We start from the raw sequence: 17,421 nt of genomic DNA on the forward strand, positions 1-17,421 counted from the left end.
CGTTTGAATTAGTTGTCAACAAGAGAGTTGATCTTGGATGTTTTGTTTAGCCCCTGGTATTTTTAGTTGCAATAGAAATGCATGTTTAGGTGTGTTTTGCTTGCTCTCAAGTTGCTAGAAATAGTGCTGTTTTAGACGTGCTGAAATATTTCTAAGTCTGGAATCTGTTATATTTTGTTGTTGTCTTGTCTTGCTTGCATCTTGTGATCTGTAGCTCTTTTGAGGTTAGTCCAATGGAATTAGTTGTACCCCTTATGTTTCTCTAGCATGCTGGTAATTTTCAAGCCATTTGGAGACCTGTAGCTTAGGGTTTTGCTGCTGTCAATATTGCTTCAGATCGAAAACTGCACTTTCATGAGGTGTAATTTTCACTAAGTCTCAAATAGTGTGTGGGAAGCCGTTTTGTGACTTCTTTCCCTCGCGTTCCTTGCTGCCATGCTAGTTGTTGTTAGCTGTTCGTCGTAGATCTTCTTGCCCTCTTCCGTGCCATGCCTTGCTTAAGCATATCGGAGTTGTGTAGCCGAAGTTGTGAGGCGTAGGAAATGCTATGTGGCTGATTTTGGCAGATTGTAGTCAATTCTTGTTTTGCTCGTAGTTTTTGAACCGTAGCTCCGATTTGATCGTGTCCTACATGAAACTTTCTTAGAATTTAGTGTAGTTTCATTTTCTCTTGCTGTTTGAATGTTTTGAAGTGCTCGTAGCCGCCGTTGCAGACATATTGCATTCATGCCATCATATCTTGCGGTGCTTGTATCTTTTGATCCGTAGCTCCGTTGGAGATGTTCTTTATGTGTAGATTGCTTGCCTTGACGCGTAGAATCACGTGAACCTATTTGTTTTGCTGTTTAACAACTAATTAAATGCATTAGTTCAGATCTGGACATAATTGTAAATTAACCTGTGAGGTCGTTCCGGAGGTGCTATATGACATTTCTGACCTCATTTAAAATGCCTAGATAGGTAGTTTAATTGCGCTTCACCTCTTGCCATGTTTAACCACATTTAATATTGTCGTGTATCTAATCGGGATAGAACTAAATAATAAACGTGGATTTTCGTCAATATGCAACTCGTTGCATATTGAACTTCACTTAATGTGTAGTGTTTGATTGTGTGAATTGTCATGCCGTGACTTGCATGTATTCAGTAGCTCATACATCATATGTGTTTTGCATCGTGTGGTGAATTTCGTGTGTTGATTTGTGTTTCCGGTTTGCTTAGTCTCGATGGAGTTCCGCAGCGTGCCGGATTGTGAGGACCCGTTCGACTACGTCGGTTCGTCTGCTTCACGGAGGCATTCTTCTTCCAAGCGGGATCTCAGACAAGATGATCATTTCCCCAGATACCATTACTATCATTGCCATGCTAGTTTTACCATTGCTATTGTTTATGTCTCGTTGCCTACCAAATGTTAAATATCAGCCTCTCACCAATGCCATGAAACCTTCAACCTGTTCAACCTAGCAAACCACTGATTGGCTATGTTACTGCTTGCTTAACCCTGTTGATAGCGTTGCTAGTTGCAGGTGCAGATGCTTCCATGCGAAATCATGGGTTCCTTGTTATATCACCATATTAAATGCTATTTAATTTAATGCACCTATATACTTGGTAAAAGGTGGAAGGCTCGGCCTTTCTAGCCTGGTGTTTTGTTCCACCTTTGCCCCCTTAGTTTTTAGCTACCAGTGTTATGTGCCATAAATGAGCGCTCCTAACACGATCGGGGTTGTTATGGGGACCCCTTGATAATTCGTTTTAGATTAAAGCTGGTCTGGCAAGGCCCAACTTTGGTACTACATTTGCCTAATAACCTAATAATAATGCATAGGGACCCGCCGGCACCCGCGGACTAATTTAATCAACCCCCGGGCCAATGCTCCTCATGAGTGTTGGTCCACCCACCTAGCAGTCGGCGGTGCCACCACGGGGCAACTCGAGGTTTGGTTCCCGTCCACTTTGCATAGACGGTGTGTCCTGAGAACGAGATACGCGGCTCCTATCGGGTTCGTCGACACACCGGGTGGCCTTGCTGGATTAGTTTTACCTTTGACGAGATATCTTGTGCATCGGGATTCCGGTGATGCTTTGGGTAATCTCAGAGTTGAGGTTTTCCACTAGGGAATCCGACGAGATCGCGAGCTTCGTGATTGAGGATTTCTATGCGGCTTGTGGTAATTTGTGATGGACTAGTTGGAGCACCCATGCAGGGTTAAATCTTTCGGAAAGCCGTGCCCGCGGTTATCTGGCAACGTGGAAACTTTGTTTAACACTGGTTCTAGATAACTTGAAGTTAATTTAATTAAAAACTTCCCAACTGTGTGCATAACCGTGACTGTCTCTTTCGTGAGTTCCTTCTCCGATCGAGGACACGGTGGGGTTATGTCTGACATAGGTAGGTGTTCAGGATCATTCATTTGATCATCAGTAGTTCACGTCCGTTATGCGTAGATCTTCCCCCTCTTATTTCTTGTACTCGTAAGTTAGCCACCATATATATATGCTTAGCCGCTGTTGCAACCTCACCACTTAACCTTACCCCACCCATTAAGCTTTGCTAGTCCTGAAACCTTTGGAACTGAGATTGCTGAGTCCCCTGTGGCTCACAGATTACTACAACACCAGTTGCAGGTTCAGGTAAAGGTTACATGACGCGAGCGCGTTGATTGTTCATTTGGAGTTGCTTCTTCTTCTTCTTCATCGATCTAGGATGGGTTCCAGGCTGGCAGCCTGGGATAGCAAGGATGGGCGTCGTTCTTCTTTTTCTCGTTTGTTTTCGTCCGTGGTCGGACCCTGCTCTTACTCTAGATGATTATGTAATGTACTGATGTGACTCTGATGTAGCTTGTGGGGAGTGTAAGCCAACTCTGTATATGTATTCGTTCCTTTCAGTACATGTACTTGTAACGATATCCATTCTTGCGACACGACGAGATGCGCTTCTATCCCTGACGAGGCCTTCATGCCAAATTGAAGATAGGGTCGCATCTTGGGCGTGACAAGTTGGTATCAGAGCAAGGACCGACCTAGGAGCCCCCTTGATTGATCGAACTTGGCCGAGTCGAGTCTAGTAAAAAAATACTTTGAGTCTAGTTATATATCGGAGAGTAGGATTCTTTTTTCTCCTCTTCTATGCTCTGGTGAGGAATCTTGACGTAATAATTTATTCTACTCCTCTTCTCACACAAAATTTTTTTAGGATCATGCGGATATTTTGGAATCTATATGATGCCGATGTGACAGAGTTCTGTCTTGGTGCCTCCTGTCTGACTTGATTTTCTTCGGGGGAGTTGAGCTCGAGGGGATTCTTGAGCACATCGTTATCATTCAGATTTCTTAGTATCTGAGGATGAAGGATGTTCGTAATTGCTTCAATACTAGTAGTGGCGAGATAACCCCGATGTCCCCAGTACTGGTGCAGATTGTTCGGGAGTACTGCCATACTTTGTATCGTTGTGATCACGAGGATCTGTTCTAGATGAAGGTCCGAGATTCTGGTTGTGTGTTGACGGATGTGATACAGGTGACGGGTTAGTATAGGAGTTGTGTGATTATTACTCCTTATATCCGTGTACCAGATTACATGACCAGATATTTCGGGAATTCATACGTGGGAATTCAAGTAGTTGCTTATAGGACAATCTTCCAACAAATGCATGATGTTAGGTTGGGGTTCGACATCTAGTGGATTCGTTTGTTCAAGGTCGACTTACAGCGGTACACGTTGTGTCTTAAAGAGTCCTTGTAGCTTGCTACGACTCGGGGACGCTTCGTATGTCGGGTGCACTGCCTTGCACTTGATGGCTACTGTAAAATTGAGCCCGTGCGATCCTGTCCACGAAAATATCGGACGAAATCTTCCTCATGAGTTTGTTCTGGCTTGTTTCATAAGCCTTACCCTTTGTTTTGTTGGAATGTGGTAATTCGTGTTGCTTCGATGTCAAGTGACGATTTCAGATCTTTCCTAATCTGTGTTCTCATATTTTTATGTGAGAATGCAAATCATTTTGCTTAATCAGTTGTCTTGTCAATTCTTGTCTACCGGTGTTGTCATGTTAATTCTTTTCCAACCGGTGTGCTTCTCTTAAGTGAATTCAATCCTCTCCAATTTCCACAAGATCATTCTCTCATTTTATTCCGGAGTTCATCTCATCTGTCCCAAGTAGTCTTCGTTTTTCCCCGCCCTCCCACCCTTTTTCTTCAGTGATGGGATTTCATCCAACTGCATTTCATTTCAGTGATGCTCCCGCTATCTCTTCGTTCTTTCGTAACCGGTGATTCATCGTGAAGATTCTCAGGAGCTTCGTGCTCATCTTTATTCAATCTTGTTATCTTTCTGGTGAATTTAATTTAGTTGTCCGTGTCATCATATCCTTTTTATCCTTGTAATTCTTTCCTATGTTGAAAATTGTTATGAGCCTATCTTGCTATTCATTCCTCTTTTTCCTATCCGGAGTGTTAAAGATATTTCAGGTGTTCTGGTTTTCAATCCTTCAGTTATTTCGGGGTGCTAACCTCATCTAGTTTTCTTATTCCGGTGCAATATATCTCGTTCTAGCAATTGTTTCAACGATTATTTTCTTTGAGTGGGCCCATAACCCACACGTTGTTCCCAGCATCTTACCTGGCTCTTTAATCTTGTCCGGAGATCCTTAAATCTTTTCAACTATGACGTAAGTATGATTTTTATTAGTCATATTCCTTCTTCAAGATCAATTTGAATTAATTCTCTTATTTGGCTCAACCTTTCGTTCTTCGCTATTCCAGAGTGTCTCAGTAATTCTTGGTGTTTTTCTCGTCATCATTCTCATCTTGCAGTCGAAGGAGTGTTTTTTTCAATCTTGGTCCATTATCTTCATGATCCTTCGTTTTAGCCTTCTGGCATCATCTTGAATTATTCCCAATCATGAGTAATCCCTTTCGTGCTATCCGGTGCTTCTCTGAGTTGTTTCTATTTCTCGTCCCTCCGAAGGCCATCATTTTAGAAGATTCTTCGTTCTCAGCTTTCAGCTTTCATCCTCAATTCTTCTCAATTGTTGTCCCTTCGTTCGTCTCGTGCCTTGTTCAAGTTTCTCTCAGGTGGCTTATGAGCTCTTCATTCTCATGTTTCTCCATTAATTCGTGGTGTTCCCATTCAATTGTGAATTCTTACCGGTGCTCCCTTAATTTTGCCTCAAGTGGTGCTTATCTCTCTGTGCCTCTTGAAGATTCATTTCTAGTAGAATAAATGATATGCTAAATCCGTTGCTTGTCATCAATTAAACTTGATGAAGGATAAGCATAACATAATTCTTATTCTTGTTCATAGTAATCCGAATTATTCTTCCGGAGTGGCTCATGGTTTCAATTCTTTTCTCGTGTGCTATCTTTCTTTTCCAGAGTTCCAAGTTCTTTTAAGTATCTCTTTGTGAGGCTTCATCTAAATTTTGGCAAGGTCATAATCTTATTCTTTCATTCTTCTTATCTTTGCATCATTTATTTGTATACGGAGGTCCTTCATGGTGATTCATCAAGATTTCAATTCATTCTCAAAGTATTCTTCAAGATTCTTGTTGGAGAACCTCAAGCATTCTTTCCCTTGCATTTCAGTGCAATTGTTCTTCCTTATCCTTTGAGGTGGTATTATAGCATTCTTGTTAGTGTAGGAGCCTCGAAGAGTTTTCCTTTCAAGAATGAGATTATTAAACGCGCCGATTCTATGGTGTTGAGTTATTTTCAACCCATGATTCCTTCATTGAGCTATCTTGGTTTGGATTTCACCTAAAGCTTTTCCTATGGATTGTTGCTATCATGGTTTTATCATTTATCCAAGTTCTCAATGTATCCTCTCGGTGTAAGAATTTGTTCATATCTTGTTTCTCCCAATCAATCCTTGTTTCTTTTAGGGGTTGGTTGTCATCTCATATATGTTGAGATGATTTTCATAAGCCCACTACTATCTTGTTATTTTCGTTGTTGTTTTTTTCCAACAACTCCATCCAATTCTTCTTGCAAGTATGCTTGTCAAGTTCATTGGAGTTAGTAGTTGTCATTCTCTTCTTCCGCTTGAGGTAGTTCATATTCTATTGTAACGGAGGCACTGTGATGTTGCTCATTTGGGTCAATCTTGTTGTTCTATCAAGATCATGGTGTTCCCTTGCTCTATTTAGTTGTTTGTTATGAATATTGTCTAATTCTCTCTTCTTATCGAATTTTGTTGTCCCATTTTCCTACCGAAGTGCTGCCGAAATTTTCCGTGAATTCTGGCTTCTTTCTCATCTAATTCTTCATCTCTTTGCAACTTTCAAGGATCGTTGGTTTCACTCGTTTGTCAAAGAAGCGACTAAGTTTTTACCTCTTGTTCTTTCTATCCTCTCCCCCTTTCATTCTTGGATCTCGGGGCGAGATCCTCTTGTAGTGTAGGAGAGTTGTGACAGCCCGATGTCGATGTTCCAGAAGATTCCCATTCCTTTCCGTTTTTGTCGCGTGTCTATTTTCTTTTGTCGCATCATCATCGGATCATGTGCATCATCAGCATTGCATCGGCATCCCGTTGCCGCCCATTTTTAAAACGTGCATCCGTTGTTAGTTGCCGGTTCGCGTCGTTGTTCGTTCTGCGTCCGACCGCACATGCACGCGCCCGCGGCACCGTCGTAACCCTGTTTTTAAAGCATGTATAAAACTTTCTCCGATTGAGCTGGAATTTGTCGTGCGGTTTTATTTATATATAGGTAGGCCGCCTCTCAAATTTTGTCGCGATCGGAGACCGTCTGGTACCCGAACGGTCGACCGTAGCGGCACCGTACTCGGTCTACCGTCGGACGTGTGTCGGTGTTTTAAAATTCGTTGCCGCGCCGCCCACTTTCCCTCTCGTTTCCAGATTCATACTCTACACAGCCACTCGCCCGACACGCGTTCGGAATTAGCCGAATCCGTCCACGCCGTTGAATCCGGGGCGGAAAACCGCTAAACCTAGCCCCCCCATTTGTTATAAATAGACCTCCTCCTTAATTTTAGGCAACCAACCCCTCTCCACCTCGGGATCCGCGCCGTCACGAAACCCTAGCCGCCCCACCTGCTCTCTCCTCCCACCTCCAGCCGCCGGCCTGCCCGGGCTCGAACCAAGCCCGTCAAAGCCCATCTGGGCCCGACCCTGAGCTCACTGCCGTTCCTCCCATGGCAGCCTCGAGCTCCTCCCGAGCCCGTGCCCGGGCAGAGCCTCTCCGTGCCGAGACAGCAGCCCCGCACCTCGTCCTGTTCCCCGACGCCGGCAGCAGCTTGCCGGAGCACCTCTGCCGGCCGGAGTCGTCGCCCTCGCGCCATTCCCCGCAGCTCGCCGCTGCCCGCGTCAGATCCCGTCGCTCCGCTGCCCTGCATCCGCCGCACGGCCGCCGCGTGCGCCGTCGCCCACCGCCGGCCCGATCCGGACCCCGGCTGTCCTGTCGTCCCGCCTAGAGCCCCGCCTCGAGCCGCCATGGCCACGGTCCCGAGCAGGAGGACGAGGGCATGGCGGTCGTTGTGTGTTCCAGCGCCTGGGCTGCCTTCGCCCGTGGGCCCCCTCTCCCCGAGCCCAGCTTCTTCCCCCGCGCCGGCCCAGCTGCGCCCGGTGTGGCCCAGCTGCCTCACTGCCCCAGGCCGGTCTAGCTCTTGGGCCAGATTTAGCCCGCAAGGTGAGCCCCGCAAACCCTATCCCTCGCCCCAGGCGTGTAATTGCTGTGTTGCGCCCACCAGATTCGGCCCATTGGAATTTAGGATATTTCTGCGTTTAGATAATTTGAGGAATTAATAGATATTTAAAACGTCCGTATCTTTTAATCCGTAAGTCGGAACGAAGCGTGTAATAGATGGTTTTCGCATACTTTTACGCGTAGATTACGTTTGTGCACCTTGCATATTTGTTCGATTTAGTTTAGCGTGCCAAATGCATTGTTTACCGTGCTGTCTATATAGGATAGACGTCGTATTTATTTTCGCGCTAGACCGTATTGCCCGAATGCCGTTTTAGAAATGCCTACGTTTTAGGAACTATTTTTCCATGTATTTTAGAGCAGTCATTTGTATTTTTGCGTGTAGGGATTTATCGGTAATTCATTTTTCCCGTATATAGGTGATTATCTCGCATTAATGTGTGGCTCTATTTTGTGTTAGAACCCCACATATTTTATATGTTTCCGGGGTAGAAAAATCCCATGGGTTTTTCTGTGCAATTAGTTTTAGCTTCCGAGTAAATTAGTTCGCGACATATTTTTCTATGTTGCCCTTTTGATTAATTCGTAGGATTTATTCCGTGCCTCGTTTGAATTAGTTGTCAACTAGAGAGTTGATCTTGGATGTTTTGTTTAGCCCCTGGTATTTTTGGTTGCAATAGAAATGCATGTTTAGGTGTGTTTTGCTTGCTCTCAAGTTGCTAGAAATAGTGCTGTTTTAGACGTGCTGAAATATTTCTAAGTCTGGAATCTGTTATATTTTGTTGTTGTCTTGTCTTGCTTGCATCTTGTGATCTGTAGCTCTTTTGAGGTTCGTCCAATGGAGTTAGTTGTACCCCTTGTGTTTCTCTAGCATGCTGGTAATTTTCAAGCCATTTGGAGACCTGTAGATTAGGATTTTGCTGTTGTCAATATTGCTTCAGATCGAAAACTGCACTTTCAATGCTAGTTGTTGTTAGCTGTTCGTCGTAGAGCTTCTGGCCCTCTTCCGTGCCATGCTTTGCTTAAGCATATCGGAGTTGTGTAGCCGAAGTTGTGAGGCGTAGGAAATGCTATGTGGCTGATTTTGGCAGATTGTAGTCAATTCTTGTTTTGCTCGTATTTTTTGAACCGTAGCTCCGATTTGATCGTGTGCTACATGAAACTTGCTTAGAATTTCGTGTAGTTTCATTTTCTCTTGCTGTTTGAATGTTTTGAAGTGCTTGTAGCCGCCGTTGCACACATATTGCATTCATGCCATCATATCTTGCGGTGCTTGTATCTTTTGATCCGTAGCTCCGTTGGAGATGTTCTTTATGTGTAGATTGCTTGCCCTGACGCGTAGAATCACGTGAACCTATTTGTTTTGCTGTTTAACAACTAATTAAATGCATTAGTTCAGATCTGGACATAATTGTAAATTAACCTGTGAGGTCGTTTCGGAGGTGCTATATGACATTTCTGACCACATTTAAAATGCCTAGATAGGTAATTTAATTGTGCTTCACCTCTTGCCATGTTTAACCACATTTAATATTGTCGTGTATCTAATCGGGATAGAACTAAATAATAAACGTGGATTTTCGTCAATATGCAACTCGTTGCATATTGAACTTCACTTAATGTGTAGTGTTTGATTGTGTGAATTGTCATGCCGTGACTTGCATGTATTCAGTAGCTCATACATCATATGTGTTGTGCATCGTGTGGTGAATTTCGTGTGTTGATTTGTGTTTCCGGTTTGCTTAGTCTCGATGGAGTTCCGCAGCGTGCCGGATTGTGAGGACCCGTTCGACTACGTCGGTTCGTCTGCTTCACGGAGGCATTCTTCTTCCGAGCGGGATCTCAGGCAAGAGGATCATTTCCCCAGATACCATTACTATCATTGCCATGCTAGTTTTACCATTGCTATCGTTTATGTCTCGTTGCCTACCAAATGTTAAATATCAGCCTCTCACCAATGCCATGAAACCGTCAACCTGTTCAACCTAGCAAACCACTGATTGGCTATGTTACTGCTTGCTTAACCCTGTTGATAGCGTTGCTAGTTGCAGGTGCAGATGCTTCCATGCGAAATCATGGGTTCCTTGTTATATCACCATATTAAATGCTATTTAATTTAATGCACCTATATACTTGGTAAAAGGTGGAAGGCTCGGCCTTTCTAGCCTGGTGTTTTGTTCCACCTTTGCCCCCTTAGTTTTCGGCTACCGGTGTTATGATTCATAAATGAGCGCTCCTAACACGATCGGGGTTGTTATGGGGACCCCCTTGATAATTCGTTTTAGATTAAAGCTGGTCTGGCAAGGCCCAACTTTGGTACTACATTTGCCTAATAACCTAATAATAATGCATAGGGACCCGCCGGCACCCGCGGACTAATTTAATCAACCTCCGGGCCAGTGCTCCTCATGAGTGTTGGTCTACCCACCTAGCAGTCGGTGGTGCCACCACGGGGCAACTCGAGGTTTGGTTCCCGTCCACTTTGCATAGACGGTGTGTCCTGAGAACGAGATACGCGGCTCCTATCGGGTTCGTCGACACACCGGGTGGCCTTGCTAGATTAGTTTTACCTTTGACGAGATATCTTGTGCATCGGGATTCCGGTGATGCTTTGGGTAATCTCAGAGTTGAGGTTTTCCACTAGGGAATCCGACGAGATCGCGAGCTTCGTGATTGAGGATTTCTATGCGGCTTGTGGTAATTTGTGATGGACTAGTTGGAGCACCCATGCAGGGTTAAATCTTTCGGAGAGGCGTGCCCGCGGTTATGTGGCAACGTGGAAACTTTGTTTAACACTGGTTCTAGCTAACTTGAAGTTAATTTAATTAAAAACTTGCCAACTGTGTGCGTAACCGTGACTGTCTCTTTCGTGAGTTCCTTCTCCGATCGAGGACACGGTGGGGTTATGTCTGACGTAGGTAGGTGTTCAGGATCATTCATTTGATCATCAGTAGTTCACGTCCGTTATGCGTAGATCTTCCCCCTCTTATTTCTTGTACTCGTAAGTTAGCCACCATATATATATGCTTAGCCGCTGCTGCAACCTCACCACTTAACCTTACCCCACCCATTAAACTTTGCTAGTCTTGATACCTTTGGAAATGAGATTGCTGAGTCCCCTGTGCCTCACAGATTACTACAACACCAGTTGCAGGTTCAGGTAAAGGTTACATGACGCGAGCGCGTTGATTGTTCATTTGGAGTTGCTTCTTCTTGTTCTTCTTCATCGATCTAGGATGGGTTCCAGGCCGGCAGCCTGTGATAGCAAGGATGGACGTCGTTCTTCTTTTTCTCGTTTGTTTTCGTCCGTAGTCGGACCCTGCTCTTACTCTTGCTGATTATGTAATGTACTGATGTGACTCTGATGTAGCTTGTGGCGAGTGTAAGCCAACTCTGTATATGTATCTCTTCCTTTCAGTACATGTACTTGTAACGATATCCATTCTTGCGACACGACGAGATGCGCTTCTATCCCTGACGAGGCCTTCGTGCCAAATTTAGGATAGGGTCGCATCTTGGGCGTGACACTTGGCTTGCGTTGGTTTTTCCCTTGAAGAGGAAAGGGTGATGCAGCACAGGAGCAGTAAGTATTTCCCTCAGTTTTAGAACCAAGGTATCAATCTAGTAGGATAATCTCGTCAAGTCCAGAGTACCTGCGCAAACACAAAAGAGCTTGCACCCAACGCTATAAAGGGGTTGTCAATCCCTTCAAGATTGATTGCAAAGTGAGATCTGAAGGCGGAAAGTGCAACGAAGTAAAAGAGTAAGGCTGAAAATATGGTGTGAAGTAGACCCGGGGGCCATAGTGTTCATTAGAGGCTTCTCTCAAAATAGCAAATATTACGGTGGGTGAACAAATTACTGTCGAGCAATTGATAGAACCGTGCAAAGTCATGACAATATCTAAGGCAATGATCATACATATAGGCATCACTTCCGAGACAAGTAGACCGAAACTTTCTGCATCTACTACTATTAATCTGCACATCGACCGCTATCCAGCATGCATCTAGTGTATTCAGTTCATGACGAACAGAGTAACGCCTTAAGCAAGATGACATGATGTAGAGCAATAAACTCAAACCAATGATGAAAACCCCATCTTTTTACCCTTGATGGCAAGAACATGATGCGTGCCTCGCTACCCCTTCTGTCACTGGGTGAGGTCACCGCACGGTATGAACCCAAAACCAAGCACTTCTCCCATTGCAAAAATCATAGATCAAGTTGGCCAAACAAAACCCACAACTCGAAGAGAATTACAAGGATATGAAATCATGCATAAGAGAGATCAGAAGAAACTCAAATAAGATTCATAGATAATCTGATCATAAATCCACAATTCATCGGATCTCGACAAACACACCACAAAAGAAGATTACATCAGATAGATCTCCATGAAGATCATGGAGAACTTTGTATTGAAGATCCAAAAGAGAGAAGAAGCCATCTAGCTACTAGCTATGGAATCGTAGGTCTATGGTGAACTACTCACGCATCATCGGAGAGGTCATGGTGTTGATGAAGAAGCCCTCTGTATCCGAATCTCCCCTCCGGCAAGGCACCAGAACGTGCCCCAGATGGGAACTTGCGGAGACAAAAGCTTGCGGCAGCGGAAAAGTATTTTCGTTGATCTCCTGATTTTTTTGGGATTTTAGGGAATTTATAGGCGAAGGAGCTAGGGCAGGGGAGGCCGAGGGAGCCCACAAGCTTGGAAGGCGCGACCCCCGTGGCCACGCCATGGGGGCTTGTGGCCTCCCCCGGAACTCCGTGCCTTGGTTCCCAAGCTTTCTGTGTATCTTCTATTCTGGAAAAAATCTTTTCAGAAGTTTTATTCTGTTTGGACTCCGTTTAAAATCCTCCTCTGAAAAGGGTCAAAAACACAGAAAAAACAGGAACTGACACTTGGCACTGAGTTAATAAGTTAGTCCCAAAAAATATATAAAAGGCGTGCAAAACATCCAAAGTTTGACAAGATAATAGCATGAAACCATCAAAAATTATAGATACGTTGGAGACGTATCAAGCATCCCCAAGCTTAACTCCTGCTCGTCCTCGAGTAGGGAAGTGATAAAGACTGAATTTTTGATGTGGAATGCTACCTAGCATAGTTGTCCTTTGTAACTTCTTTCATGTGACATGAATGTTCAGATCCGTAAGATAAAAAACAATAGTTTGCTATTGACATGAAAACAATAATACTTCAAGCAAACTAGCCAGGAAATCATGAACTTTCGAGATAACAAGGCCAAAGAAAGTTATCCCTACAAAATCATATAGTCTGGTTATGCTCCATCATCCTCACACAACTAATGTAAATCATGCACAACCCCGGTAATGGCCAAGTAATTGTTTTCGCACTCTTACTTTCTCAAACCTTTTTCAACTATCACGCAATACATGAGCGTGAGCCATGGATATAGCACTATAGGTGGAATAGAGTGTGGTGGTAGTTGTGAGACAAAAAAAGGAGGAGATGGTCACATTGACTCGGCATATCAAAGGTCTATGGAGATGCCCATTAATAGATATCAATGTGAATGAGTAGGGATTGCCATTCAAGGGATGCACTAGAGCTATAAGTATGTGAAAGATCAAAAGGAGAACTAGTGGCTGTGCATCCAACTTGCTTGCTCATGAGGACCTACGTCAATTTTGAGGAAGCCCATCATTGGAATATACAAGCCAAGTTATATAATGAAGATTCCCACTAGCATATGGTGGTGACAAATCAAGAGACTCTCAATCATGAAGAACATCGTGATATTATGAAGCACAAGTGTGGAAGAAGATAGTAGCATTGTCCCTTCTCTCTTTTTCTCTTTTTTTATTTGGGCTCTTTGGCCTCTCTTTTTTTCTCTTCTCCCTTTTTTTTATTTGGGCTCTTTGGCCTATTTTTTCATCACATGGGACAATGCTCTAATAATGATGATCATCACACTTTTATTTACTCATAGCTTAAAGCTTAGAACGATGATGACTCTATAGGAAATGCCTCCGGAAGTGTCCCAGGATATGATCATGCAAAGGCAATATGAGAGTGACGGCACAAGTCATGAGACGGAACGGTGGGAGTTGCATGGCAATATATCTCAGAATGGCTATGAAAATGCCATAGTAGGTAGGTATGGTGGCTGTTTTGAGGAAGGCATATGGTGGGTTTGTGCACCGGCGAAAGTTGCGCGGCACTAGAGAGGCTAGCAATGGTGGAAGGTCAAAGTGCATCTATACCATGGACTCACATTAGTCATGAAGAACTCACATACTTATTGCGAAAGTTTTTATTAGTAATCGAAACAAAGTGCTAAACGCATACTCCTAGGGGAAGGGTTGGTAGGTGTTAACCATCGCACGATCCCGACCGCAACACAAAGGATGACAATGAATAGATCAATTATGCTCCGACTTCCTAACATAACGGTTCACCATACGTGCATGTTACGGGAATCACTAACTTCAACACAAGTATTTCTATATTCACAACACCCTACTAACATAACTCTTAATATTACCGAATCCACATCTCAAAACTAATTGGGAGGAATCAAACTTCTCTTTCAACTCAATGCACATGAAGATGGAAGTTTTTGTATCCTCTTTGGGTAGCTATCACCTTTGGGACTACTTTCATAGCACAAAGCAACTACCAAGTCATGCACCATCGTGCTCTAAAAGATCTAAGTGAAGCACATAGAGCAAAATTATCTAGCTCAAAAGATATAAGTGAAGCACAATGAGCATTCTAGCAAATTCACGATGAGTGCATGTCTCTCTCAAAAGGTGTGCAGCAAGGATGATTGTGACACAACAAAAAGAAAAGACTCCTACGATACAAGACGCTCCAATCAAAACACATATCATGTGGTGAATAAAAATATAGCTCCAAGTAATGTTACCGATGGATCGAAGACGAAAGAGGGGATGCCTTCCCGGGGCATCCCCAAGCTTAGGCTTTTTGATGTCCTTGAATTTGGCTTGGGATGCCTTGGGCATCCCCAAGCTTAAGCTCTTTCCACTCTTTATCCCTTTCTCCATGAGAACATCACCCAAAACTTGAAAACTTCACAACACAAAACTTAAACAGAAACTCGTGATATCATTAGCACAAGAAAACAAACTACCACCTCTTTAGGTACTGTAGCAATATTGATTTCTATTTATATTGGTTTTAGATTACTGTATTCTCACTTTTCCATGGCTAGTACCCCCCCCCCCCCCCGATACTATCCATAGTTTCATCAAAACAAGCAACCAACTCAACAAAAACAGAATCTGTCAAAAACAAACCAGTCTCTAGCAATCTATATACTTCGTATACTTCTAGGCATTGATAATTCAATGATGCTCACACAAAAGACAAGAATTGAAGCACAACGAGAGCATCATAAAGCATGTGAAAATCACATCTAAGTCTAACATACTTCCTATGCATAGGCATTTTATAGGAAAACAAATTGGCAAGACAACCAATAGTTACCAAATGCAAGGAAGAAGAAAGAGACAATAGCAATCTCAACATAACGAGAGGTAATTTGGTAAGATGAATGTTTCTACCACAATATTTTCCTCTCTCATAGTAATTACATTTGGGATCATAATCAAATTCAACAATATAGCTATCACAAAGGATATTATTTTCATGATCCACATGCATCCAAAGTTGACGCTCTTCAAAAATAGTGGGATTATCATCAACTAAAGTCATGACTTCTCCAAGCCCACTTTCAATATTATTGCAAATATCATAATCATCATGAGGGTTAAACAAATTTTCAAGATCATAAGAAAAATTATCACCCCAATCACGATCCTTGCAACAAGTAGTGGTCATAGAAAAACTAGCATCCCCAAGCTTAGGGTTTTGCATATTTTTAGCATGATTGTCATTAATAGAATTTATAATGAAATCATTGCAATCATGCTTTTCATTCAAGGAGCCCTCATGAATCCTTCATCACGATTTTCAGATTCACGCATCTCAAGCAAAACTCCATAGAGAAAGTCAAGTGCACTCAACTCACTAGCAATTGGTTCCACATAAGTGGATCTCTTAAAGAGATTAGCAAGTGGGTGAGGATCCATATCACTAGATTTTCAGCAAGCGAAGATGCAAGCATATTGAAGGCACATAGCACACAAGTAAAGGAAAGGCAAATATTTTTGTAAATTTTTGTTTTTCAGAAGTGGGGGAGAGTAAAACGAGAGGCAAAAAAGTAAATGCAAGAGATGAGTTTGCGACACTTACTTGGATGAGTTCTTGACTTCATCCTCCCCGGCAACGGCGCCAGAAATCCTTCTGCTACTTCTCAAACAACAGCGCCAGAAATTGGCACGTTGACGGAGACTTGGCTTGCATTGGTTTTTCCCTTGAAGAGGAGAAGTAAGTATTTCCCTCAGTTTGAGAACCAAGGTATCAATCCAGTAGGAGAATCTCGTAAGTCCAGAGTACGTGCGCAAACACAAAAGAGCTTGCACCCAACGCTATAAAGGGGTTGTCAATCCCTTCAAGATTGATTGCAAAGTTAGATCTGAAGGAGGAAAGTGCAACAAAGTAAAAGAGTAAGGCTGAAAATATGGTGTGAAGTAGACCCAGGGGCCATAGTGTTCACTAGAGGCTTCTCTCAAAATAGTAAATATTACGGTGGGTGACCAAATTACTATCGAGCAATTGATAGAACCGCGCAAAGTCATGACAATATCTAAGGCAATGATCATACATATAGGCATCACGTCCGAGACAAGTAGACCGATACTTTCTGCATCTACTACTATTAATCCACACATCGACCGCTATGCAGCATGCATCTAGTGTATTGAGTTCATGACGAACAGAGTAACGCCTTAAGCAAGATGACATGATGTAGAGGGATAAACTCAAACCAATGATGAAAACCCCATCTTTTTACCCTTGAAGGCAACAACATGATGCGTGCCTCGCTACCCCTTCTGTCACTGGGTGAGGTCACCGCACGGTATGAACCCAAGACCAAGCACTTCTCCCATTGCAAGAATCATAGATCAAGTTGGCCAAACAAAACCCACAACTCGAAGAGAATTACAAGGATATGAAATCATGCATAAGAGAGATCAGAACAAACTCAAATAAGATTCATAGATAATCTGATCATAAATCCACAATTCATCGGATCTCGACAAACACACCGCAAAAGAAGATTACATCGGATAGATCTCCATGAAGATCATGGAGAACTTTGTATTGAAGATCCAAGAGAGAGAACAAGCCATCTAGCTACTAGCTATGGACCCGTAGGTCTATGGTGAACTACTCACGCATCATCGGAGAGGTCATGGTGTTGATGAAGAAGCCCTCTGTATCCGAATCTCCCCTCTGGCAGGGCACCAGAACGTGCCCCAGTTGGGATCTTGCGGAGACAGAAGCTTGCGGCGGCGGAAAAGTATTTTCGTTGATCTCCTGATTTCTTTTGGGATTTTAGGGAATTTATAGGCGAACGAGCTAGGGTAGGGGAGGCCTAGGGAACCCACAAGCCTGGGAGTTTCGGGGCCCCCCTGGTCGCACCATGGGGGCTTGTGGCCTCCCCCGAGACTCCGTGCCTTGGTTCCCAAGCTTTCTGCGTATCTTCTGTTCCGGAAAAAATCTTTTCGGAAGTTTTATTCCGTTTGGACTCCGTTTGAAATCCTCCTCTGAAAAGGGTCAAAAACACGGAAAAAACAGGAACTGGCACTGAATTAATAAGTTAGTCCCAAAAAATATATAAAAGGCATACAAAACATCCAA

Source organism: Hordeum vulgare, chromosome 1H (genome assembly GCF_904849725.1).
Source record: "Hordeum vulgare subsp. vulgare chromosome 1H, MorexV3_pseudomolecules_assembly, whole genome shotgun sequence".
NCBI classification, from domain to species: Eukaryota; Viridiplantae; Streptophyta; class Magnoliopsida; order Poales; family Poaceae; genus Hordeum; species Hordeum vulgare.